This window comes from Balaenoptera ricei, chromosome 6 (genome assembly GCF_028023285.1).
Source record: "Balaenoptera ricei isolate mBalRic1 chromosome 6, mBalRic1.hap2, whole genome shotgun sequence".
NCBI classification, from domain to species: domain Eukaryota; kingdom Metazoa; phylum Chordata; class Mammalia; order Artiodactyla; family Balaenopteridae; genus Balaenoptera; species Balaenoptera ricei.
Window position 1 is genome coordinate 113,586,418 of NC_082644.1, and position 27,043 is coordinate 113,613,460.

Here is a 27,043-nt window from a genome sequence, read left to right on the forward strand (position 1 = left end):
CACCCTTCATCTCCTTTCCCCTCTATTGTTATTATTTGCTTCCTTGGTCTTCAGAACCCTAAGTACAGCATCACATCACGGGTTATATTTGTTTTGGGTTAATCATGTGTCTCCCTCACTAGAATATAACCTCCCCAGAGCAGATGGCTTTGCCAGTCTTGTTCTAGAAGAGGGTTGGACCTAGTAGGTCCTGCCCCATTTCGGAGGCAGACTGAGCTGGCTTTGAGTCCTGTTCTGCAATAACCAACTGTGCTCTTGGACATGAAACGTAGCTCCTCTCAGCCTCAGTTTCCTGCAAAGTGGTGTTGAGAATAGAACTTGCAAGTGGAGACGTGGTGAGGTAGATTCAGTGGGGGAGAGACTCACCAGCGCTACAAGCAGCCATGGAATAACCCAGTGTGTAAAGAGTGAACCATGTGTCTGGAAACTGATGGATTCGAGGGAGGGAGGGAGGGGGGAGGGAGGGAAGGGCATCAGGACAACCTTGATTGGGTGCCGCCTATGTGCCAGGGGCTTGGTGTGCAGCGTCTCTCTGGATCCTCACAATAATGCTGTGGGGTGGATATCAACTTTATACCCATCTGACAGCTAAGGAAACAGCTCAGAGAGGCTAAGGAACTTGCCTTAGCTCACACAACTAGGGAAGGATGGTCTACTGCAAAGGCTCACTGGGGGGCTGACCCTGGCACTCCCCAACAACTTCCCTCCATCCCCCCGGAGGGAAGTTGCCTGTCCTGGTCCAACTGTGTCCTGGCACAGAGCCTGGCACATAGTAGGAGCTCAATACATGAATGGAGAGTGATCTGCAAACCCAGATTCAGGGACACTGTGCCTTGGGGGGGGGTGGGTGTGCGTGTGCGTGTGCTCACACGAGTTTCCTTTTCCCCTGCTCCCTCCCTCTAGGCTGGGCTGGTGACCTGAGGGTCACGCCAGGCCTGGCAGTTCCATCCTGTGCCCGCAGTGACAACTCAGATCCTCCACTCTCCACCAGCGTTCACTTTAATTGCCCGAAAATTGACGATAGATGCAAGGAAAATAATGAGGCCTAATTATGTTAATTAAATGGCTAATTCATTAATTAACACACTCACATCTTTGGCTTGGAGAGCCCCTCACAGTGGCCATGGGGTTGGTTCAGTTCCAGCAGGGAAGGGAGGCCCTGCCTGGGGCCGGGAGTCTGTTGGCCTCTTGCATGGGGGCCGCAGGTTCTGGGCTGCTGTGAGCCCCCTTCAGCTGCCCGTCCTCGGACACCCCTGTCCGCCCTCCTGCCTGCAGTGTATGAGACCCTGGGAAGCGGGTGATGAGTAGATCTGGGCAGGCAGGGTCTGCATCCCCAGGAGCTTCCTGATGACTTCCGGGTGACCTCGCAGCCGGTAGGAGGCAGCGTGGATGGGAAGAGGCCCCACAGAGAGACGGAGAGGGCAGGTTTGTCCAGTGGGGCTCAGGCGCTCTAAGTCCACACACAGAAGGACATGTTACCCCAAATGGTCCAGGAGACCCTTCTGTCCTTGGAGGGACCACCCGGCACCTGGACCCCTCTGGATCGGAGCCGGGAAGCAGAGCCCTGCTGGCCGTGTGCAGCTTGGCCACTGGTTTGCTTGACCATCCTTCACAGGGTAGACAAGGTCCTCATGGTGCCCCTGCCCGGGCCCCTGGCACCTCAGCTCTCATCTCCCATCACCTGTTCTCCGCCTCTGGTCCCATCTTTGGGTCCGGACCCCTCATGTGCTCTCCCAGCACCCTGTCCTATGTCGTTAGAGCCCTTGGTGCAGTTTGTAATGATACGATCCCTCTCCTTCCCTCTCTCCGAGGTCACAATCTGTACCATATTATCACTAAAATCATCTGTTCTCTTGTTTGTTTCTGCCATCAGACAGGACTACACCTCTGGGTCCCCCACCTGGGCTTGTGAAGTAGGGATGCATTTCACAGTCACAAACTCGGGTGACCAAAGATATCACTTGAAGCCACGTGGAGAAGAGGTTAAGGATGGGGTCTTGACATTAAACCCTGGTTTCACCCCTTCCAGGCTGTGTGACCTTAAGCAAGTGCCTTAACCTCTCTGGGTTATGACCCAGGCATTCCCTTGGAAAATGGAGATGGTGAGTGCTCCTTTCTCACAGGGGGCTGTGGGCTTTTAAATGAGATACTGTGTGCAGAGCTCATAGACTGGGCCAGGCAGAGGCAGTGTTTAATAAACGTCAGCAACTTTGATTTCTTTATTTTCCCTAATACTTTCAGTTTGAACCGCAAGACCCCATCTTCCTGATGCCAAAAATGTAATCCAGGCAGAGTTGGCCAAATTGGGGATTTCTCACTTCAGTTGAACAATTCATCACGTTAATGCTTTTGTTTGTCCTCTGCTCTCTTCTTCTTGGAGTTGGTGCTAAGCTCCAGAGCTTGCACAAAGCCCTCGCCTGCCTGGCTCCTCCTGGTTTCTCCTTGTGTCGTTGTCTCTCCTGGGCTCCCCTCCCAGCATGTGAGTCATATTGGAGGAGACTGCGGCAAAGGGAAAAATCCTGTGCCCCATACGCATCTATCAGCATACCCCCCATATTTTAAATCAAGTGGAAAAGATTCATGCAAACTCCACCATCAAAGACCATGACTAGGGACTTCCCTGGTGGTCCAGTGGTTAAGACTTCGCCTTCCAATGCAGGGGGTGCGTGTTCGATCCCTGGTCATCCCTGGTTGGGGAGCTAAGATCTCACATGCCTCGTGGCCAAAAAATGAAACATAAAACAGAAGCAAGGTTGTAACAAATTCAGTAAAGACTTAAAAAAAAAAAAGAAACGAAGACCATGACTATATGTAAAACCCATGTAGCCCGCTCTGTTTACACACCATTGCCAAGCCTCACACACCTGCCCTGCGGGGACCCAGGCTGATTAGAATCAACCCCTCCCAGCGCACAATAACACAAGTTCTTAAAACAAAGAGATAACAGCCAGTCTTTATTTCAAAGTTGATATTTTCTTGGTCATGGGTTTTCTGTATTCATTCTGATTTTTAAGAATACTATTTCTGGGACTTCCCTGGTGGTCCAGTGGTTAAGACTCTGCACTTCCACTGCAGGAGGCCAGGGTTTGATCCCTGGTCGGGGAACTAAGTTCCCACATGCCGCACGGTGCAGCCAAAAAATTAAAAAAAAAAACCACTATTTCTGTTGATCATTGAGTTTTTGGCGCCCCCTTAAATTTTGCATCCGAGGCAAGTCCCTCTCTTGCCTCACCCTACCCCAGGCCCTGACTCCAAGCCTTTTCCTGAGCGCGCAGGGCGGGGCTGCTCTTCCCAGGGCACTCACTCTGCCCTGATGTGACCTCCTCTGGCTTCCTGTTCTCACAAGAGGCTGCTGAGAGTGGGCATCCTGGGTGGGACCTGGGAGGAGCAGGGCTTCTCTGCTTTGGGACCCCTAAACCCATCCTGTGTGGATCATTAGCCATTTTACTTTGCTTAGGCATCTTCTTAGAGAAAAGTGGGCTGGGGAAGCAGAGGGTGAAACCAACCAGCGTCTCTGGTCTTTCCCTGGAGATGGGGGGAGTGGAGGATTAAGATGGGGGGCTGCAGGGTGAGGAGAAAAGTTTTCTCCTTCTCTCACATGCCTTTCCCATCTACGCTGCTGATTCCCTGCATCAAGGTTTGCTACCAAAGCTGGGACTGTGGCATCTTGGTTCTTCAGGTTCTTAAAGTCATGTAGGGCCCTCCTGGCTGGGTGCCCTGATGTGGGACAGGGAATGTGGGCGTGAGCCCCTTCCCCTATGACGTCCTGCCCCTCCAGGTACCCAGCGCACCTGGCTGGACGCTCCTGAAACTGGCCTAGAGGCATGGAGACGGAGCGGCGACTGGAGTGAAAACTCCCCAAGGTCCTCGGGGTCAGCTGACCACCAGCCAGGGCCCCCAAACTGCCACCTCCAGGGTGGGAGAGGGAGGCTCCTGTGGAGAGGCGCCGACCCGGCCGGTGCTGGGTTGAATTCAACACTGTTTCCCAGGGAGAGGGAATCGATTACTTTATTGCTGAGACTTAATATGAGGGAAGTGAAACTAAAGCTTCATAAGAAATATGATTATTATAGAATGCTTAAGCCCCTGCCTGGGGGGCCTGAGCCCTGCTTGTCTCACCCCTGTCTGGGGTAGCAGGAGCCACAATCTCACTGTCTAATTGGAATGGATTTCAAAAGTGCAATAAAAGCAGCCACCTGGATGGGGGCACTTGTCTCTTGGAGCCGTCTCTGGGGAGATGTGATGAATGGGGGGATTCAATGAGCTCTCATCTCCTGACCTCTGGCCCCCCAGTGGTTGATAATAGTAATGACAATGATAACAATATTAATATGAGCAGCTGAATGTTTAGTGAGCATTTACTATGCACCAGGCATTGTTTCACTGAATCCTCACATTGACTCTTTGTGAAAATATATCATTCAGCGATTACCACAAAGTTGCCGCATAACAGATGACCCCAAAACTCAGTTGCTTAAAAACAGCAATCATTTATTCTCACAGATCAGAGGGTTACTTGGGAGTTAGCTGGTCTTGTCGGGGCTCGGCTGGGGCAAGTAGCTCTGCTCCGCATGCTCCGTCCTCTTCCTGGGACCAGCTCCCAGCCTGCGCTTATTCTTCTCGTGGATGGCAGAGCCACAGAGCAACTGGAAATGCTCAAGGCCTTTTGAGGTCTTGGCCCCAGAGTGGCTTCCCTCTCTCCTCCCTCCTTGTGTTGCCAAAGCAAGTCACATGGGGCCAAGCTCAAAGTCACCGGTGGAGAACAATGTCCTGCCTCTTTAGCGAGAGCCACTACCGAGTTGGAGCCAATAATGCAATCTGCCACAGGTACCACTCTTGTTATCCCCATTTGACAGATGAGGAAGATGAGGACCAGAGAGGGAAAGTTGCTCCCCAGGGTCACACAGCCCTGGGAGCTGGGATTCAGAGCTCAGCTTGTGTCTGAGGCCTCAGCGACCCCTTTCTCATTACCCAATTCAGTGCCCGAGCTCACCCTGACCATGGCAATTCATCAGGACCCAGACTGTTGTGACTCCAGACATGTGGCCTGGGCCCGCCAGCTGAGGGTCCCACTGTCCCTGGTATACCCCCCATTCACTCCAATTCCTACCAGAACAAGAGTGGGCTCTGGGAAAGGGGTAGATCGCTCCTCGGGGCCAGACGCCCCCTCGTATAATTTTTGCTTTGCCCTATGAGGGGACACCTGGCTTCCCCAGCTGGTGAGGGTGGAGTCAGGATTTGAACCCGGCTCCGGACTCAGAGCCTCCCTGGTACCGTGGCCCCAAACGGAGTACAGAGATTCACTCTTAGCTCGGTACTCCACTGGTGGCAGTGCCCGGGGCTCTCACCGACCTTGCCCTGAACACGTGGGAGCTGACAGATACAGAAGCAAGAGATGCCTGGGTTTCCTTCCGCCCAGCCTCTTCTGGGGGCCTCGGCTGCAGAATATGTTTTGCCCTCAGCTCCCCGACCCCTCCCCTGGGGCTCCCTGGGACCCTGGGACAGCGGAACGCGTGCCCGGGAACCCGTGGCTGCGTGGTCCTCAGGGACACACGGACTCTCACCACCTGACTCTTTTTAAGCTTTTATTATTTCTCAATTACCCCAGTAATGCATGTTCATTGCAGGAAAATTAGAAAATACAGAAAAGCATAAAGAAAAAAAAAAATCAAGTGTAACCAGTTTAGAGGCATCTACTCATTAGGGGTATAAACATGAAACGGTTTTATTTTTCCAGTAACTGCCACCGCTCTGCTCTCTCTAAACCACCTCTTCCTGCCTGCTGGGTGGCAAGTCCATAAATGACATCTCAGTCCCCTTCCGTAACTTTCCACTCTGGGTTATTAAGACTGGCTCGTGCTGGTACCCGAGACTTGGTCCCGTGTTGTTTCAAACTCCAAGACCACTTTGTGTTCGAGGCCTGTCCTCTCCCCGACCACTGGGGTCGGCAGTGGGCTCTTCCCAAGCCCCCCACTGTCGCAGCGTCTGGCCCCCATGTTGGCCTGGGGAGGCAGGACTCACGTAGCCTTTTGTAGGGTTCTATCCGCTGATGTAACGCGTCCGTGGGTGGGTGGCCATCCCCAAGGTTCTCCCTGGGGAGGGAGGGGGCCCTCCTGCCCTGCCCCCCAGGCCTTGCTGGCCCCCTTCCCCCCCACCCCGCGATTTAGCCACATCTTGAGGCCAGCCCCTAGCTGTGGCCTCCTGCTGCGTGGCTTCTTGCAACGGGCGGCCCTCACACTTGTCTTCCCTGGTGACATTCAGCTGTGGGGCCGTGGGCACCTGCTGCAGCCAGGCATGGAGCCTGGGGGCCTGGGCACTCAGAAGGTGGTCCTAGTGACCCCACCATCTTGGCCAGTGAGCCCTTTGCCTGGGCTCCATGGGCACAGGGACAGGCCAGTGCAGTAGCCAAGTGCTGGGCTGGAAAAGCCAGTTTCCTCTCCTTGCAGGCACCTGGGCTGGAAGAAAGATTCCCTTGGACTTTGGGAGGAAAAAGCCAAACTCCCCACATCCAAGTGGAGGAGAGCGGAGGGAATGGGCGCTCCCCTCTCTCATCTGCTCTTATCTACGTCTGGGGGAGGGGCTGGGGGGCAAACTGGAATGGGTTCCATCTCTGGGGTGACCACCCAGCATGTGTGTGGTGGGCCTCCTCTGTCTCCAGGACCTTCTCTCGGTCCCTGGGGTGAACCATTGGCATTTACGTTTATCCCATGTCCCCCTTCCTGCTCCGGGCTGACTGGGTCAGTGATGGGCTCGTGGCCCCAAGAGATAGAGATGGGTTCTCTGTGCGCTCCAGTCCGGATAGGTTCATGGTTTCACACCCAGCTTGGGAACTCAGGGTCTTTAGGGTGGGCTCCCAGATTTGCATAAGTACTCTCCAGCTGCAGAGAGAAGGACTTGGAGACAGTCCCCATTTTATGGGATGAGGAAACTGAGGCTCTAGGGGCTGGAGTGATGTGCCCAAGGTCACAAGGCTGATGAGTGGTCATTCAGTTGTTTCCTGGACATTGCCTCACGTCTCCCCACGCTGTCACCCCCCTGCCTCCATGCCCACTGCTAAACTGGCACCAGGACAAATTCTTGTTGAATCAAAGAATAAATTAATGAATGAAAGCAAGGATTACATTTCTAACGCTAGAAAGGTTTATTTTAGGGCTGTTTCTGGATTTTGGAGAACTAACAAATGGGCCACGAATATTCCCATTTGGCAGATGGGGAAATGGAGCCCAAGGTTCCCTGGAGAGGATAGAGTCCCTCTGCGTACCTGAGTTGGGGACACGTCCAGTGCAGCTCCTGCCTGCATCTTGGCAGTGGCTTTTGAGCCAGAGTAAGGAAGCAGCTGGCTCTCCGGGCGGCTCTTTCCTCTTTTTTTCCTTCCTCTTCTCTCCGTCCCCATCCCGAAGGTAAAAAGTTCATGCAGGCGGCCATCCGTTGCAGCCTGTCAGGCGGCCATGTAATCTCTCTGTGGTTTTATTACTTAAAATCGGTGCGGTGTCCAGACTGGGGAATTTTCCAAGGTGTTTGAGGCTGCCATGGGCCCCATTTATATTGTGCCTGAATTTCCTTCCCAGTCTCCTTGAGACAAGTGACCAGCAGGTCCCGCCGTGAAGGCCGTATCAGTCATTTGCCAACGGGAGCCGGGCCGTGAATTATCAGGGGATGGCGCGGCGGAGAGCGAGGGCCGGGGGCGCGGGGTGACAGTAAACATGTCCCGGGAATGTGTCTCCCATCACTCATGGGCAGATAGCAGATGTAGGCACACACACGGCCCCTATCTCTAAATCTCGGCCTGACCTGTGAGAGAGATGGAGGTGACTTTCAAGGGAGTCTGTCTGCAGGGGAACTTGGACGAGAAGTTTATGGCAGGTCGGGTTTCCCTGAGGGTGGCGCGACGCCTGTTCCCGGTGGCTGCCTGGAAAATAGTGACCTTCTGGTTAATGTACACATTCATTTATATGTTCAGTCCATAAAAATTTATTATCGAGCATTGGCTATGTGAAGAGGGTGTGCATTTGGATTTCTTGAAAGATGCAAAATGAGGATCTTTATTTTATGGGGCAAAGGGGTCCCAGAGACAGGCTGCTGTTGTCCCTGCTCTGTGGTCCCTTGTCGCCTTGCTCCAGATTGAGTCCCATGCCAGCTCACCTTGTTGCTCTGTCTGGGGCCAAGAGGCTCACTGAGGGTCCTGGGAGAGGAGATCATGTCCAGGAGAGGGACCGCTCTCTTCACTGGGGGTGGGGTCTCTTCCCCAGGACGGCTGCTCAGTGCCAGCCTCTGCACAGGGCACTTACTCACCCAGTCTCATCAAACCCTAAAACAACCCTGTGACGTGGGGACCATTATCACCCCGTTTTACAAATGAGGTTAAGAAAACTTCCAAGGTCATCCAGTGAGTTGAAGCTAGAACTTAGACTTCAACCCTGGTCAGTGGGCCCCTAAAGGCCCCTGAGAGGAGGATTCTGGCTGCTGCCTGCAGTCTGGGGTCGGGGTCTGAGGACCTGAGAGCTTCCCTTGCACTTGTGTCCCATCCACTTGCCGCTGAGATCCAGGTGTGGGGTCTCACTGACCCTCCAGCCCACTCCTCCATCCAGCCCGTGGTAAGGGGATACTCTGGCAGAGGACAGAGCCTGGGGACAGAAACGGGTCCTCAGCACTTAGGAGGAGGGCAGAGAGAGAAGTAAGGTGTCTAGGGCAGGGAGGAGGCTGGGATGAGGTGGGGGAAGGCAGGCGTTTAGACAGACCCAGAGGTGGGAGACACTTTGTCTTTGAGTCTTCATGTCTTTTCCTCTCTTATCTGTCTCCACGGTCTCGGGCAAATGACTTCACCCCACTGAGCCTCAGTCTCCTCACCTGTGAAGTGGGGATTATAGTACCGATTGCTGTAAGGATCTGAGAGCAGGGTGACCAACTTGTCCTGGTTCTCCCGAGATGTTGCTGAATTTAGCACCAAAAGTCCCCCATCTTGCAAAATCCCGCAGTCCCCAACAGACTGTGACAGTGGTCTCTCTACGGGAAAGAGTGGCCCAAGCCTCCAAGCGCCCAGCGAACAGCAGTCTCGGTAAACATGCACCTCTGCCCTGAATTCATATTTCTCGTGGGCCTTCTTGCTTCCTCTGCTCTCTGTTCATTTGCTTCCACCCTGTTTGCTCTAAGCATCACTCCGTGGTTCTCTGACTGCCCCCTTAGGTCCTACTTTCCGTCTCAACCTCCTTCTCATGTCACTCGAAGATTCTTCCTCTTCCTCTCTCTGTCTCTCCGTCGCTCTCTGCCTCATTCCAGCCCCCTCCCTGCCCTATACACCCCATTTCTCCTTTCTCTGCCCTCTTCCTAGTTTACAGGGGCCCCTCTTGGGCCCCAGTCTCTGTCCTGTGGCAGAGCACCCACCCCTTACCGTGGGCTGGGGGGTCAGATGGAGGCCCCCATGCTCCCTTCACAGTGACCCTGAGATCCTGACCAAGGCCCCGAGACTGGGCGGAGGGTCCTGAGAGCGGGTTCTGGGTCAGCAAGAGGGATGGGACCAGTAGGGTCCACCGCCTCCTCCCCAGGCCTGGGCCGCTCACCGGGCACGGCCTCCCCGGCCTGTCTGTGCTCAGACAAGGACTGACTCTTTCAAAGATAATTTATTGGCTGATACCTCATTGCACATGGTAATAGCTCGTGCTTAAATAATAATAAGCTTGATTGCCGTGCAGTCGTTAAACTTTTTTTCCCATTCAGTTTAACTGACCATTTTGTGTGTGGTTTGGAAGAAGGGGGGAGAGAGCCCGGTCATTATCCCAGGCCTGAAATGGGAGTTAATTTCTAATGAAGGTATAATTTTATTCCAATGATTTTACATTTAATTAACTAAAGCTACAAGTAATTTGAAATTATATGGTGATGGGGCCTCACTTTGGGGATCACAGAGGGCAGAGAAGGGGAGCTGAAGGTGGGGGGACAGAGGAGCACGGGTGGCCAGGGAGCGGGGCTGGGTGGGGAAGAGGGACAAAGGGAAGGGGACCCTGTGTCAAGTGGTGGCTGTTGAGGCCAGTTACCTCTTGAATCCTCATCTCAACCCTTTGTGGCAGGAAGCACTGTTGTTTCCACTTTGCAGATGGGGAAAGGAAGGCTCAGAGAAACGAAGGAGTAGACTGCTGTACTTTGGTCTTTCTTCCCCTCCCCTCCCTGTTCTGGAAGCAGCACCTCCATCTACATGGTTTCTCCTCCCCCAACTCCATCCTATGGGGCCGCCATGTTGTTCCATGGTCTTGACCCCAAGCACCATTGGGTTGGGCCAATGACTCCCTTTCCTGGGATTTTTGAACTGGGGCATGAGAGACAGAGACCTTTGATGGCTGAAGGATAAGAGTTGCTTTTCTTTCTTATCTAATTTAACTAACATTCCGTTTGGGGCACACATCTGAAGTGGACAGCTGGCTGGAATTTTACTCATGTTCACACCCATGTCACCATCACCCAGAACAAGCTCCATATCAGTCTCCCTCATTCCCCTTTCTAGTCAATACCTCCCCACAAACTATCACCATTGACCAGTTTTGCTCTTTTTGGACTTTGTGCAAGAATCAAATAGCATGTGTTCTACATCTGGCTTCTTTTGTCCAATATTATGCTTAGAAAATTATCCAAGTTGTTGCAGGTTGCAGTAGTTTGTCCCTTTTCATTGCTGTGTAGGAATCCATTGTGTGAACTTGCCATAATTTGCTAATTCATTCTCTTTTTCGTAGACATTCGTGCTGTCTCCAGATTGGGGCTATCACGAACCCTGCTGCCTTGATCATTCTTGTGCCTGTTTTCTGGAGGGATACTCGTTCTCTTGAGTATATGCCAGGAGTGGAATTCCTTGGTTCTGTCCATCTCTCTCTCTCTAGCTTTAGTAGATGCTGCCACACTGTTTCCCAAAGTGGCCCTACTGCTCTCTGCTCCTCTCAGCAGTCTCGGACAGTTCAAGTTTCTCTACATTGTGACACTTACTATTGCCAGTTCTTTTAATTTTAGCCATCTGGGCAGGGGCGTCTTGTATCACTTTGAATTCTCCTGGTGACTAATGATATCAGTGACGTCAACAGCTTTTCTAGGCTTTCTCATCCTTTGGATACCCTTTTCTGTGAAGGGCCTGTTCAAGGCTTTTGGCCATTAAAAAAAAATGGGTTGTCTGCTCTTTTCTTATTGCTTTCTAGGAGTTCTTTATATATTCTGCTTTTTTACTCTCTTAAAGTTGCCTTGATGACCAGGAGCTCTTAATTTTAATGAAGTTAAAAGGTAAAGCTCTAAATGTAGAACTAGAAGGCTAATTGTCAGCCATATTTTCTCCTCTGGACAAAAGCCAGACTCCAGCAAACGAAGAGCGTGAAATCCCTGTTCTGAGAGAGATGAAGAAAGAGTCCTGCCGCCCTCCTCACCTCCGGTCCAGCTGCCCCTGGGCCTGGCTCTGTCCCTCCCCTCCTGTGGCCTGGATATTTCACATTGCATCCTGCAATGCCATGATGTCCTTGATTGCAGCGTCCTTCTGATAAAATCCCCCTTTAACTTAAGCTCATTCAACTTGAATTTTCTTTTTGTGCAACCCAGTGATCCCCATTTCACAGAGGAGGAAACTGAGGCTCAGGGAGATGTTGTGATTTGCTCCAGGTCCCACGCTGCTTAGTCTGGGGTTGAATTCAGGCCCCAGCTCACCATGAGGGTGACTCAGGAGACCCTGGAGAAGGGCTTTGTGGACGCGGCAGAGAGACGTCAGGGTTTGTGATGAGAAGGTGGAGTGACTGAGCCCTGGGGACTGAGGGGTGGGTCAGAGGGAAGAAGGTCTGGGTCAGGGACATGTTCTGGGATGGAGGCAGCAGGTCGGGGGGGGGGGAACGGGGGTGCTCCTGATGAGATACTGGCTGGGAGAAGCCTGGGTAGGGCTGGGGTGAGGGTCCAGCAGGTGAACCTGATCCTGGCCTTGATGCTGGCCTAGACCCTGACCATCATTATGTCTATCCCCCTACCTCTGGAGTCTGTCCAAGGGAGGAGGGCGGGAGGGTGACCTGAGCTGGGAGAGAGTTCCCGAGACTGAAGTCTCCTGGTCCTGAGGGGAGGGGCTGAGGCAGGGTTGGGTGTTTGTGAGGGGTCGCCTGGCCTTCCAGCCTCCTTGGCAGGGTGTGTGCACATGTGCCTGTGTGCACAAGGATGTACAAGACCATGTTCCTGAGCTCTACAAAGCCTTGTCTAGATTGTGGCTGAAGGCTGAGTGGGGCCCGGAGTGAATAAACACCCCTTCAAGTGTAATTAAGTGCAATGAGGCCCTGTGGACGGAGCCACAGCCCCCTCCCTGGGACAGCCGGGCCTCGGATTACACACGCACACCTGCAAGTTCATAGCAGCATGCACAGAGACATACAGAGACACAGAAATGGAGCTCTGAACCCTCAGAATCATCTAGAAAGTCACACAGAAGTGAACAGGTGCCCACACTTCATGAGAAGCAGCTAACCTTCGCTCACTCGGCACTCTGATGCTGCGCAGTGTGTCACTGAATCCCCAGAACCTCCTGGGAGGTGGGTATTATGATTAGTATCTGCATTTTAGAAAACTGATGCTCAGAGACTCAGACCAGGCCTCTGAGATGCTAAAGCCTGGCATCTCAGCTGCTACTTCCATCACATGTCACACACCTGGAAATGGAGAGAAGCAGATAGGGGTACCCAGAATCCCAGGTACCTGCACAGAAATAGAAATGCAGTGGCAGGGCCACGGGCAGATGGCACAAGTCACCAGCCTTACACAGGCAGACAAGCACTCCTGGAGCCCACAGACTCAGACGCGTGGGCACCCACTTGGAGGGGCGCTGGGAGGCCCCAGGAAGACCCCACAGCCCTCCGCGTGAGGGGCCCTGGGGTGGCTGCAGCTGACTTTCCAGACTCTGGGTTTCTTCCAGCATCATCCATGTCCCTGCCTGCCTGTGACCCTGACCAGGCCTCAGAGCTCCCTTGTCTCCATGGCCACCTGAGGTCAGGAGGGCAGGAGTCTAGCCTACATCCTTCTAACTCCCGACCCAGGTGATGCCACCCCATTTGAATAATGGAAACTGGTGTCAGTGCTGCAGGCCACCTTGGCCTTGGGTCTCCACCCGGGGACTGCGGACTTTCCCTGCGGTCCCCATCTCTACCCCTAGTTCACTCTACCCCACACTTCCAGAAAACTTCCCAAAACTTCGAGGCCTTTGGGGCTGGCAGGGCTCCCCCAGCCCAGAGTCTTAGCTGTCAGCGTGGGCAAGTGTCTTCTCAGATACCGCTGGTTGAAAGCAGGGTGCGCAGGTGAGTGGAATTTAGGGGAGCCCCCTCCTGCCTTCCCTCCGCTCATGTAGCCACACTCCATTCACTCGTCCGCCTCCTCCACGCCCTCCCGTCCCGGGCTGTGGGGTCCGGGGTGGGGAGAGAGCTCATCTGGCTTCCCATTGCCTCCTCGGGAGATGAGCAAGCAGCCAGGCCTTCAGAGCTTCTGGTTCACGGCCCTGGGCCGCTCCGCAGAATCACTGGCACCAGCCCTGGCCAGTCAATCTGATCATCTGATCGGTTGAACGGGGGGGGGTCTCTGTTGGTGGGGCCAGCTTTGGTATGTGTTAACACCTCCCCAGGGGGTCAGGAAGGCTTCCCTGAGGAGGTGACTTTTAGCCAAGCCCCGGAGAGAGGGAGGAATAAGCAAGAGAGGCTTAGGGGCAGAGTCTGCCAGGAGGGAAGGACCAGCATCAAAGTCCCGAGGTGGGGATGATGTTGAAGACCAGGTCGGAGCAAGGCAGGACCAGCTCAGGCTGGGAGCTAGGATTTTGTTCAGAGTGAAAGGGAAAGTTGCTGGAGGTTTTTTTGTTTTTTTTTTTTAAACCACTTTATTGAGGTCTGATTGACTTATAGAAAGTTGTACATATTTAACGTATACAACTCAGTAGGTTTGGGGGATAAGTATCCATCCCTGAAACCATCACCACAATCAGGGTCAAAAATATATCCATTACCTCCCAGAGTTTCCTCCCACCCTCTTTATTATTATTATTATTATTTGCATGTGTGTGTGGTAAGAACACAACATAAGATCTACCCTCTTTGCAAAGTTTAAGTATACAGTAATATCATTAGCTGTAGGCACTATGTTGTAGAGACAGAACTTATTCATAACTGAAACTGTGCCCTGTGACCATCCACTCCACTGCTCCCTGACCCCACCCGCTGGCAACCACCATCCTACTCTCTGCTTCTATGAGTTTGACTATGTTAGATTCCACATATAAGTGAGCTCATATAGTATTTGTCCTTCTGTGCTGGCTGAGGGGTTTAAGCAGGGAAATAAGGGGTTCAGTGGGCACAGGGAAGGGATTCAGAGATGGTACAGTTCCCCCAAGGACAGGACCTGTCTGTCTGGTTCACTCTCTACCCCAAGTGCCTGGAACAGAGCTGGGCCATACTACAGGTGTTTAGTAACACTTTGTTGAATGAACAAATGACTGCTTGTCCGCAGTTGGCATTAGGTGGTCACAGGGCCCCACCTAAGTAGGGGTGTGAATCCCAGACACACCCAGGAAGGCAGGTCCACGTAGGGTGATAAGAAGAGAACACCTGGGGCAGCAGGCTTGTGAGGCAGGCAGATGTCAGGGAGCACCTGAGGCCCGGGCAGGGGATGGCTCAGGCCACCTTGTCCAGTGTGGAGGCCCAGCAGTTTGGGGGCCAGTGGAAGCCATTCATCCGGGGCTCAGACAGAGCCAAGTTCCTTGTGAAGTCACGCCCACTGTTCACCCAGTGCTGAGGTGCCCAGAACTGCTCACAGCATACATTTCTGTGTGGCTTGTCGCTCAGTGTGTTTTCAGGCAAAGCCAAGAGTTCCAGGCTGACCAGAGCAGGGTCCCTGACAGGACACGGGTCAGAGGTATGAGTGGCTGAGGTCAGGGTTTGATTGCTGACTAGGAAGGAGCCAGAAATTTGGTTTCGTTTCGTTTTCCAGCTCCAAATAATTGAGATTGGCTTCCTGGGGGTATGTATTGAGAAGGGTTCCAAGGCCACATGTAGGCTCAGTGGGAAGGAATGCTGTCATCCATTAGTGATGCCTGCCATGGCTATGGGTGCAGGCAATGGTAGAACGTGTTGTATATTTATTTCCTTGATAAGGTAGGTTCAGAAACTGGGTGCTGCGCTGAGGTCAGGAGCCAGGTAGAAACAGAAGTCCGGAACCAGCAAGTGGCTGAGGTCAGGAATTAGCTAAAGATTAAAGTTGGGTACCAGATTGTGGAATGATGTCAGGACCCAGAGAACTGCCACAGTCAGAAACAGATGGTGATTGATGGCAAAAGCCAGCAGTGGGATGGTGTCCTGGGCCCCCATCTAGGCTCTGGGAGCAGAGCGTTCTGATATTTGGCATGTCTGTGATGACACGTGCAGGGAACTGTTGTCATGCAGGCCACTGATCTGACATCCCTCAGCCTGGAATACTCACCATCTCTCTTTCACCTGGCCACTTCACCTGGTGCCCTATTTTTTTTTTCTAAGATCTTTTTAGATATATAATTCACACACCAAACAATTCCCCTACTTAAAGTATAAAATTCAACATTTTTGAGTATATTCAAAGGGTTGTATGATCATTACCACAATCAATTTTAGAAGATTTTCATTACCTCAAAAACAAACTCTGTGCCTATTAGCCCCACTAACCCCCTCAGCCCTTGGCAACCACTAATTTACTTTCTGTCTCCACGGATTGACTATTTTGAACATTTCATGTAAATGGAATCCTATAATATGTGGCCTTCTGCAACTGGGTTTTTTCACTCAGTATAATGTTTTCAAGGTTCATCCATGTTGTCACATGTATCAGAGCTTCATTCCTTTTTATTGTTGAATAATATTCCATCATCTGGATATATCACATTGTGTTTATCTACTCATCAGTTTGACGGACATTTGGATTTTTCCACTTTTTGGTTGTTATGAATGGATATGCTATGAACACTCATGCACAAACTTTTATGTGGACATGTTGTGTTTTCACTCCTCTGGGGCATATACTTAGGAGTATAATTGCTGGGTCATATGGTAATCCCGTGTTTAACCATTTGAGGAACTGCCAGAGGCTGCACCATTTTGCATCCCCATCAACAGTGTATGAGGGCTCCAGTTTTTCCACATCCTCGCCAATACTTGTCATTATCTGTCTTTTTGATTATAGCCTATGTGGGTGTGAAGTTGCATCTCATTGCGGTTTTGATTTGCATTTCCCTAATGGTTAAAAAGGTTGAGCATTTTTTCGTGTGTTTATTGGCCATCTGTATATTTTCTTTGGAGAAATGGCTACTCAGATTCTTTGTCCAGTTTAAAGGTGGGTTATTTGCCTTTGTATTGTTGAATTGTAAGAGTTCTTTATTCTGGATATTAAACCCTTATCAGATATAGGGTTTGCAAATAATTTTCCTCATTCGGCGGTTGCCTTTCACTTTCTTGATAGTGTATTTTGAAGCCCAAAAGTTACTTCTTCCTCCCTCCCTTCCTTCATTCCTTCTTCTCTCTTTCTTTCTTTCTTCCTTCTAGTTTCCTTGCCACTACAGCTACCACCAGGGGTGTCAACCAGCATCCATAATTCCAGGAAGCAAACAGACGCCTTTTCCCACAGCTTGTGCTAGCTACTGTATCACTATGACCAATGGAGAGAAAAGCTATTGATATTAACCACATTGCTCTAAGGAAGTTGCTAGTAACATCCTGTTGATCATGGTACCTAGAGCAGAAACTACTCAGAAACCGCCTCTCAAAGGTTGTCCTCAAAATATAATGTCTTCCTTATCTATTTTAAATTTGGTTACTCTGCTTTCGGTGTCATATCTAAGAAGCCATTGCCTGATCCAAGATTTACACCTGTTTTTCTTCTAAGAGTTTTACAGTCTTAACTCTTCTATTTAGGTGTTTGACCCATTTTGAATTAATTTTTGCATATGATGTGAAATAGGGGTCCACCTTCATTCTTTTGCATGTGGATATCCACACTGTCAGCACCATTTATGGAAAAGAATATTCTTCCCTCATTGAGTTGTGTTGGTACCATTGTCGAATACCAATTAACTTTAAATGTGAGGGGTTTTTTTTCTTGACTCTCAATTCTATTCTATTGATCGTATGTCTAACCTCACACTAGTACCATACAGTGTTGGTTCCTGTAACTTTGTCATGTGTTGAAATCAGAAAGTGTGAGTCCTTCAACTTTGTTCTTCTTTTTCAAGATTGTTTTGACTATACTTTCTCCCTTGCATTTCCATACGAATTTTAGGATCTACTTGCCCATTCTGCTAGAATGGCAGCTGGAATTTTGTTAAAGATTGCATTTAATATGTAGATCAATTTGGAGGATATTGCCATTTTAATAATATTGTCTTTCAATCCATGAACATAGGCTGTCTTTTCATTTATTTAGGTCTTCTTTAATTTCTTTAAAAAATGTTCTATAATTTTCAGAGTATTACACTTCTTTTGTTAAATTTACTCCTGAGTATTTTATTCTTTTTGATGCTATTGTAAATGGGATTTTCTTAATTTCATTTTTTGTTTGTTCATTGCTAATATATAGAAATACAGTTGATTTCTGTATATTGATCTTATATCTTGCAACCTTGCTCAACTTTTTATTAGCCCTAATAGTTTTTTTGTGGTTTCCTTAAAATTATCTATATGCTAGATCATATCATCTACATATAGAGATAGCTTTATTTCTTTCTTTCCAATATGGATGCTTTTTATTTCTTGCCTGATTGCTCTGGCTAGAACTTCCGATACAATGTTGAATAAAGTAGGGAGAGAAGACATTCTTATCTTGTTCCTGATTTTAGGGGGATGGGGAGGGGTGCTGGGTGGCTGTTGGGGAGCCTGTGAGGGGAGCAGGTTTAGGGGAAAGGGAAAGAGGACCGGAGGGATGGCCAAGGAAGGCCATGAGGCAGCTGGCAAGAGGTCAGGATTTGGGAGCTGGCAGCTCCTGGGTGGTAACTGCACCCTGGGAGAGGATCCACTGCCCAGGACAGTGTGTGCCCTGGGAGGGCCCTGGGGAAGGACTGCCTGGGGGGACGATGTATCCTGCCCTCCCCATCCATGACTTCTCTCTTCAAGCCAGAGCCTCTCTCCTTCTCCAGGAGGGTAGCTCTATGAGGTCTATGAGGCTACCAGATCATCCTCCCAGTGGTGGGTCAGGGCATGAGAAAGATCTGTTTGCTGGGATTGGGGAGGAGACTGGTGGAGCCAGAGGTGGTGGATGCAGGGCGGTGGGGGACAGTGCTCAGAACTGGACATTCATGCATTCATTCGTTCAACAAACATTGATTTAGCCTCTACTATGTGCCACCTTGATCTAGGTTCAAAACAGGAAGGGTGACAGCCAGACAATGAACAATAGACACAAGGAATAAGTATATTACACAGTTCTTTGGGGATTCCTTAAGGATGGTAGAAATGCCCTATTCCTAAATATGGCAGCCAGCCCCTCCCTGGTGGTCCCTCCTCCATTCTCCTACCCTTTTCCTGCCACTCTTTCCCCATCACCCTTCTTCCTCCCTTCTTCTTGGGAAATCACCCCTCTGCCCTCTGCAGTGCCCATCTTCTGGGTGCCCACTGAGAAGGCACAAGGATGGCCACTTGGTTGGTGCATAGGCTCATTCTGTCCCTGGATGGGCACAGTGCTGATGGCGTGCTGAGCATGGGCCATCTCTGTTGCCATGATGCAGGGGCTGGTCTCTTTGTGCCCCACTTTTTGCCACGCACAGTCACCTGAGGGACTTTCAAGGGCTTAGAAAGGCCCTGCCCTGCACTGAGGACTCCCCAGGGCACGGGGGTGGGGACAGGAACAACGGCATCCAGATAACTCACCTACGGTGCGGGGAGAGGCAGGTGGGGCTGGGCTCTTCCCTACAAGTTGCCTTCCACGTGCGAGGAATGCATGCACGCTCCTTCAGGGGTCTGCAGGCCTCTGGATTTGTGCATGAGTGTGTGCCTGCATGTACGTTTACATCCATCTGGAAGTGCATGTGTGTACACAGGTTCGCTGTGTGTGCATGAATTATGTGTGCATGCTGGTTCGTGGGTGCGCAGGCCTCTGAATTTGCGTACATGTGCCTGCGTGTGCATGTGGGTGTGTGTCCCTGTCCATGCCTGCAAGAGGATGCGTGTTTTTTACGTGTGCCTGCACCATGCATACCTGTTTGTGGTCTTGTAAGTGGCTGTTCACCCGTGTACATGTGAGTCAGCACACATGTGGCAGAGACACGTGTCAAGTCTGAAATTTTAGGATGTTCTGGGTCAGATTTTCCCTGGTTACAAGTGTGCCTGAGGTGGCAGATTAGGGAGTAAAGTGTGGGGAGAAGCAGGACCACAAAGGATTCTGTGCGTGTGTAGGTGTGTGTGTGCACTTGTGTGGCCGGAGGACAGGGTGTGTGTCCCACGCTGTTGTAATTGAGCTTTTGAAATACTCTGGTCCCCGCCCTCTGCCCCCGGCGCCCACTATGGCAACAGCAGCCAACTAATGCTTCCCAGCAAGGCTTCCACCCTGAGGAAGGTGGGGGGACACCTCACCCCTGCTATCCCCACCTCGAGGGTACCCTGGTTTTCAAGAGCTTAAGGCCTCAGCTGTGACTCCCAGGCAGTGGCTTCCTCTTCTTCTTCACCTCACCCCCCAAGCCCAGTCTGGGGAGGGGTGCAGCGGGGGATGTGTATGCTGAGCAGTGGGGAGTGAGGGGATGTTAGGATGCATCGGGCAGGGCGGTGGCAGCTGCGGGGACTTAAGAAAAGCCAGAGGGTGTCCCCCCGCGGAGCAGTGTCTGAGAGGCGTGAGGGGCTGGGGACCCCTTTTGGGCTGGAGTTCTGGGTGGGAGGGTCTGGCGAGGAGTGGGGCAGTTAGTGCGGGGGGCGGGGAGGGGGGAGCGGGGAGGCCTGGGTAGCAGGAGCCACAAGGCCCAGTGCACCATGGGACTTGTGTTCGTGCACCTGTTCCTCACAGCTGCCTCCAATTAACAGATGAGGCAAGTCAGGCACGCGGGGCTTCACCCAGCTGGTCAGCCCAGACCAGAACTGCCAGGCCACAGAGCCAGGGCTGGGCCACCCCAGCTGAGGGGGCAGGATTTTCCCCGTGCTCAGAGGTGAGGCCCTGGCCTGGCAGGCTGGGGTGAGGGCGGGGTTGTCCCTTCAGAGCAGGGGTGGTGCCCAGAGGCAGAGCAGCAGAGGCTCTGGATGGGAGGGGACTTGACCTGCCCGGGTAGCGATGGACATACACACAGGGGCCAGTGGGAGAGACCTGAGTGGACAGGCTTCCAAGCCCATACGAGACACCCTCTGGGGACGCCCAGAAAGACCTGGGGTGTCTTTGGGGGTTGGTGAGATTCTGCAACATGCAGGTGGGGCAGGGAACCAGCAAGAATCTTGTACTGCTGCTCCTGTGGACTCATTTATGTACACAAGCAGGGGTGCTGGGGCATTTGGGGTTCCTCTCTGAAGCCGGAGGGCAGTGTTTAAACTGCCAAGGCAGGCTGCAGTCAGCGCAGGGCCCTGAGGAGCTTGGCTCTGGGTTCAAATTCCAGCTCTGCCTCCCCCACCTTGGCCAAGTGTGGCTCACTCCTCCCAGGCTCGATTTCCACATCTGTAAAATGGGGCTAATAATACCATCTCCCCTATAGGACTGTTTTGAAGCCTTAATGAGATAATTGGCTCAAAGTGCTCATCAGCACAGGGCCTGCCCTGTGAGGATGGACAAGCCTGGGGCCCCTGTCGAGTGGACACTTCTCCCTTCACACCAGCCTCTAGGCTGGAGGTGTCACTCTGTAATTATCTTTCAGGGCACAGACCCCCATGGCATTTCTGGTGATTTTATGAATCTGGGAGATCAGCTCCTCTAAAAAGAAAATCGTCCTCCCTGGCCCGGTAAGGGACAGGGTGCCAGGGCCAGCTGCATGCTGAAGAGGCCACGAGCAATGCTTTATGGGGCCTGTAAAAGCTGCTGACCCCGCTCCCGGACTTAATGAGATGAGCAGGGCCCTGGCAGCTCCAATAACCGGCAGCTCCAGCTGAGCCCAGCTCACCCGACAGGGGGCAGGGACAGGCCTCATCTTTGCCTGAGACCCGGGCAGGTCTGGTGAGGGGTGCAGAGGAGGGGAAAAGAAGGCTCACTCCCCACGTGCCTGGGCGCAGGAGGGCTGGACGCAGACCCCAAGCCCCCCCTGCCCAGGTAGGGCAGCGTGAGGCAGAATCAGACAGAGCAGTGCCCATGGGCTCTTGGACGAGCTGCTTCCAATCCTGGGCCTGTTTCCTCATCTGTGAAGCAGGGATCGGAATCCACACCTGCAGGCTGTCCTGAGGTTCGAGAAGAAGAGTGAGAAAAAGAGCCTGGCGCCCAGAGCGAGGGCCTCAGTGGAGCACTGATGGCTCAGATCCCCAGGGAGGCCCCCACTTGTTCCCTCAGCCGAGGTTCATTTGGGGTTCAGGCCTCACCTCCCCAAAATGGGCTGGGCCCAGGGTGCCGGAGCGGGGGGGACCAGCAGAGGCTGTGCTGCTTGTGTCCTAAAGAGCAGAGAGGAATGTGAGGGGTGGGGACGGCAGACAGTGGCCAGGGCCGTGCCCCGGGCCACGCACAAACCACTCTCAGACCACGTGCCCACCACCTGGGTGGGCTGGGGGGCGCCACTCTGGGGACCTCTCTGCCGGGCTGGTCGGTCAGGGCAGGACGCGGTCCTTCCCTCAACCACTCAGCCACGCTCATCCGTCTGTCCAGGGACCTCCTTCAGCAGACGTCCCTTAGCACTTCCTCAGGGACAGCACCTTACATTCCATGTTTTTTCCAGTCTCTACGACAACCTGTATGGAACAGTCGATCCACCTTTTTCACAGATGAGGAAACTGAGGTCAGAGGGGCCAAGCCCCTTGACTTTGAGTTGATGCAGAATTCCACCTCATGGGGCTCCAGAGCCTTTTCAGAGCCCCTGTGTCTTTGGTGCCCCCTGCAGGTTGGGGCTGGAATTGTAAGGGAAGTGGGGGGGCTCCCCAAGCATTAGGCATCTTCCTTGCTGGCTCTGTCATCCATGTAACTCAACCTGCCTCAGCTTCCCTGACCAGCACTGCAGGTCTCCATGGGGGCCAGATTCTGCTCTAAATCTGACTCAATTTCTGCCCACTCTCTGTGCCTCTCTGTGCCCCCCACCTCCCCAACAGAAGCCTCGGCTGGCTGTACCCTCGGGCCCAGCGAGGTGATGTGGGCTATGGGAGAGCCTGGGCTCAAATCCTCCTAGCCACGTGATCTTGGGCAAGTCCCCTTTCCCCTCTGGCCTTTGTTTTCTAAACAGAGAGGCCAAGTGAGGATGTCCATGGCAGGAAGCCTATGGGGCCTGGGGTGGAGGTGAACATATAAAGGAGCCCCCCCCAGACTCCTCCCCCCGTCTCCCCACCTCGTGGTTTCAACTGCTCCTTCGCCGCTAACTTTCTCTAAGTCTTTTTTAATCAAAGTCTGAACTGTCATCAGGCCAATGCATTGCCTTAAGACGGTGGACGAGATCCCACTTTTCGGGGGCTGGCTCTCCTCTCTCCTGCTCCCTCAGCTCTGCTTCTGAGGTGACAGTCCCTCATTTCCCACAGGGTGTGTGGGAGGATCTAGTGAGATGCAGAAAAGCCCCTAGAACAGGGCCTGGCATATAGTAGGCCCTCAGCCCAGGGGAGTTCTCTTGCTGTGACCCTGGCCCAGGCTCCCGCCCAGGTGGCCCCCCGCTTTGGGTGGGGCTGCCATTCCTGGGGGAGGGGTGGCCTCCATGATTCCGCAGCAGCTTATCTACCAGGCAGCCAGATCTGCCCTCTGGTGGGATCTGCTCAGGAACCTGGGTGATCCGAGGCCTCCTCCTAAGAGCGTCCTTTTCTTTGTGGGGACATGGCCTCAGGGGATATCTGTGTGTGCCTTCGGGGAGGCAGCAGTGGGGACAGCTGGTCTCGGGGCCCCTCCCCCACGTGGCTTGAACCTACCCTGCCCTCTCCCAGGGCCCCGGTCACTCACCCCCAGCCATCTGATCTCCCCCAGAAGGGACACGGACAATCTAGGACACATCTAGTAGGACTGAATACCTCTTATGAGCTCAGTGGTTAGAGCTCAGCTTCTGGTGCCAGGTTGGCCTGAGTTCAAATCCCAGCACCTGTTTCCAAGCTGTGTGATCTTGGGCAAATTGTTTATGCTCTCTGTGCCTCACACATCTGAAATTTGCTCCTCACTGCTGAGGCGAGTGCTCCACTGTCCTCACCCAACAGGCAAGGAAATGGCGCTCTGAGTGCCTAATTGCAGAGGCCTCTCTTTGCCTACTCTCCCCTGGCGTCCTAACAAGAGGCCCGAGGGTCCTGTGAGAGAAGGGGTCTCTTACCTGCTGGGAGGTACACCAGGCAGGGCCATGGCAGGGCGGGGGTCCAGTCTGGCTGTCCCTCAGAGACCTGGTGAGCCCTGGCCTCACCAGAGACCCAACTGGATGAGAACTCCAATTAAAGGTAATTCCCATTTTCCCTACCTTGAAATTCCTATTGATTTCCTCCCTAAATAGAAATTCCCATTGATTCCTTGTCTGTTCAGATTAGTGTCCTTGGCTGTGGCCTTCGGTGCATAATATCTCCCCGCTTCCACCCAGGCGCAAATAACTCTCCCCAAGGTGACCCTGCCACCACCTCTGGGCTGGGGCCCGTAGCTCCCCAGCTGGGGTGGGGGACAGTGGGTGCGCAGAGGGCCTGGGCAGGGCTCTGGCCTCCCTCTGACAGCCCATCACCCTACTTCTGCCCTAAATGGGATGAGGAGGGGAGTACAGATGGAGATGTCACTAGACTTGGACTTGGAACCACCTTATCGGACCTGCCTCTGCCTACGAACCGTTAGTCCATTGCTCCACGGAGACCCACAGAGGCCTCAGTGCCAGGAAGTAGCCTCCCACGTGGTCCAGCCAGGCAGCCCTGCCCCCCCACAGGCTCCTCTGCTTGTACTGGCTCACAGAGCTGGTTGTTAAATTTTCAGCTTTGGGAGCTGGTTGATGTCACACTGGTAGCTTGAAATCAGCCACGGTGGGAGAATCTATACCATGTAAATTGGCAAATGCTACAACGCAGGGCCTCTCTCCTCTCCCCTAACCCAGTTGTAAAAGAGAGCCAACTGTTAAGCTTTACCTGCACACCACTGCCCCAAGCTCTGTCGACTGCCTCTCATTCCCATCCAGGAATACTGGGTGGCTTTAGCTTTCTTTTTTTTTTTTTTAATAAATTTATTTATTTATTTATTTATTTATTTATGGCTGTGTTGGGGCTTCGTTTCTGTGCGAGGGCTTTCTCCAGTTGCGGCGAGTGGGGGCCACTCCTCATCGCGGTGCGCGGGCCTCTCACTGTTGCGGCCTCTCCCGTTGTGGAGCACAGGCTCCAGACGCCCAGGCTCAGCAGTTGTGGCTCACGGGGTCAGTTGCTCCGCGGCATGTGGGATCTTCCCAGACCAGGGCTCGAACCCGTGTCCCCTGCATTGGCAGGCAGATTCTCAACCACTGCGCCACCAGGGAAGCCCGGCTTTGGCTTTCTGAACACAGTAGCCTCTTTCACAGCTCCCTGCCTTTGCCCGTGCTGTTCCCTCTGCCTGGAATGTCCTCCCCATCCTTTCCTCCATGGTGAAATTCTTGATGACTCAGCTCAATTTCCTTCCCCGTCGTGTCCCTCCCCATGCCCTGGGCTGGGCATGGGGGTTCAACAATAAAGAAGACAGGCAGGTCCCTGTCCTTATGGAGCTTACAGTTGGGGGCCCGGCCTCAGAGCCAGCTGGGTCACCCAGGAGCTGGGTGGGCTTGGACATGTCACCCGTGCTCCTGCAGCCTTCAGTGACCTCTCTGTGGGTCAGAACAATCCAAATCGTGGCCACCCCCGGCCTCGGGAGCAGGACTGAGCCTGGTGTGGGCTGGTGTCAGCTGGCTGAATGCTTGCATCCCCATGGGGAGGTACAGATGCTGTCCTCATTTTGCCAGGAGGAAGATGAGGCAAGGAGCGACAAAGGAACATTCCTGACTCAGGTCACACTGCTGGTAAATGGAGGAGCTGGGAGTTGAGCCTGCCATGTACCCACCACGTCGGCAGGGATGAAGCCCACCCTGTGTGCAGGCGGGCAGCCAGTTCTCTGGCTCGCACGGCCAGTCTGGGTTAGAACGCCCAGGTCCAGCATGCCTCTCCCACCAGTCTGGGACTTACTCCAGGTGGGGGTCTGGGTCTGATTCTCCTTTGTCCCCAGTGTCCAGCCCAGGGCCTGGTCCTGGGGTGGCAGGAGGAAGAATCTGAGAAGTGGCTTCTGATAGGGTGAGCAGTGGGTACACAGGGCCTCCCCCGACCCCACTCCGGCACCCAAGCCAGCCCCCCAGGTCTGCAGTGGAGGGAGGAGGTGTCAGTCGGCTCACCCCCCCACCACCAACCCCCTCTTAATCCTATCTGGGTGGACTCTGCCTCATGCAGTAACTGCCACCTACCTCTGTTTCCCTACTTGGTCTCCTTCCACTGGAATTGGAACCTGGAACTGACCCCAGCTTATACTGGTTGGAGGTAAAAGGAAAGGAAAGAGAGATTGGTAATAACAAAGGACGTTTCCTGCCTGCCTGCCTAATGTGTGTTTGAATTTTGACGTTTGAAGTTTCCACATTAGCCCTGTCACGTGAGGACTGCTGAACCCACGAGGTCCGCCTGGACCATCAGACCAGGGAACTGGCATGCCCAAGGTCACGTGGAAAGTAATTTCCTGGGGTGGGCTTTGAGTCAGGCCTGCCCGACACTGTCCTCTGCGTTACCAGCATCCTGTAATGGCAAAGGCAAAAGCCCTGGGGTCCCCGAGACCCGAGTCCAAAACCCCGTGCTGCTTCCTGTGTTAGCCTCCCACGTGGTCCAGCCAGGCCGCCCTGCCCTCCTCCAGGCTCCTCTGCTCGTACCGGCTCGTACCTCGTACTGTGTGATTGAGGCAGGTGACCTCGCTTCTCTGAGCCTCAGTGTCCGCAGATCCCTCCCTGGGCTGGGGACAGAATCCAGTGGGATCCAGCTGCGAGGCCCTTAGCGCTGTACATTGCCCAGCATAAGGGCAGGATGGCTGTTCTTCAAGTTTTTGTTTTTGTTTTTTTTTAATTTATTTTATTTATTTATTTATTTGGCTGTGTTGGGTCTTCATTTCTGTGCGAGGGCTTTCTCTAGTTGTGGCGAGCGGGGGCCACTCTTCATCGCGGTGCGCGGGCCTCTCACTATCGCGGCCTCTCCCGTTGCGGAGCACAGGCTCCAGACACGCAGGCTCAGTAGTTGTGGCTCACGGGCTTAGTCGCTCCGCGGCATGTGGGATCCTCCCAGACCAGGGCTCGAACCCGTGTGCCCTGCATTGGCAGGCAGATTCTCAACCACTGCGCCACCAGGGAAGCCCCTTAGGGCAGGATGGCTGTTCTTAACCGCTTTTCCTGGTACTATCCAGACCCTGCCTGGTCCCTCCAACCACTGAGTTCTGGCCATAAATGGGCCGATCTCCTAGAAGCCCGGACCTTCAGGTCTCACCCGCCCCCACCACATGGTCCAACCTCACACTTGGACCCTCTCAGCCCTGGGCAGACCTCTGCCCAGACCAACTGTGATCTAAGAGGGTTCTAAATTGGACTCTCTGTTGGAGCAGTCCCCTGGTCCCTCCCATTGTTCTACTGATGGCTCAGGTTTCCAGGGTCTCCTCCCTGTGGGACTTCGAGCCTCAGTTCCCTCTCTGTTAAATGGGAATGATAGTACCCACCGGGCTCACACTCATGGTCTGGGGAAGGCGGTGAGGGTGGGGTGGAGTGCTCAGCAGAGGGGGTCCCACAGCCATTGGGACCCGAGGAGCAGGTCCCTGGGGCAAGGTATCTTAATGACTATATTAAGAGCTGACGTTTATGGAGCATTGAGGCTTTTCCATGCGTGGTTTCACCATATCCTCTGGCAACCCTATGAGGCTGCTCCTATTAATATCCACAGACACGGTTGCTAAGGGGCAGGGGTGGGGATTGGTGACTGCACGTTCTACCCCA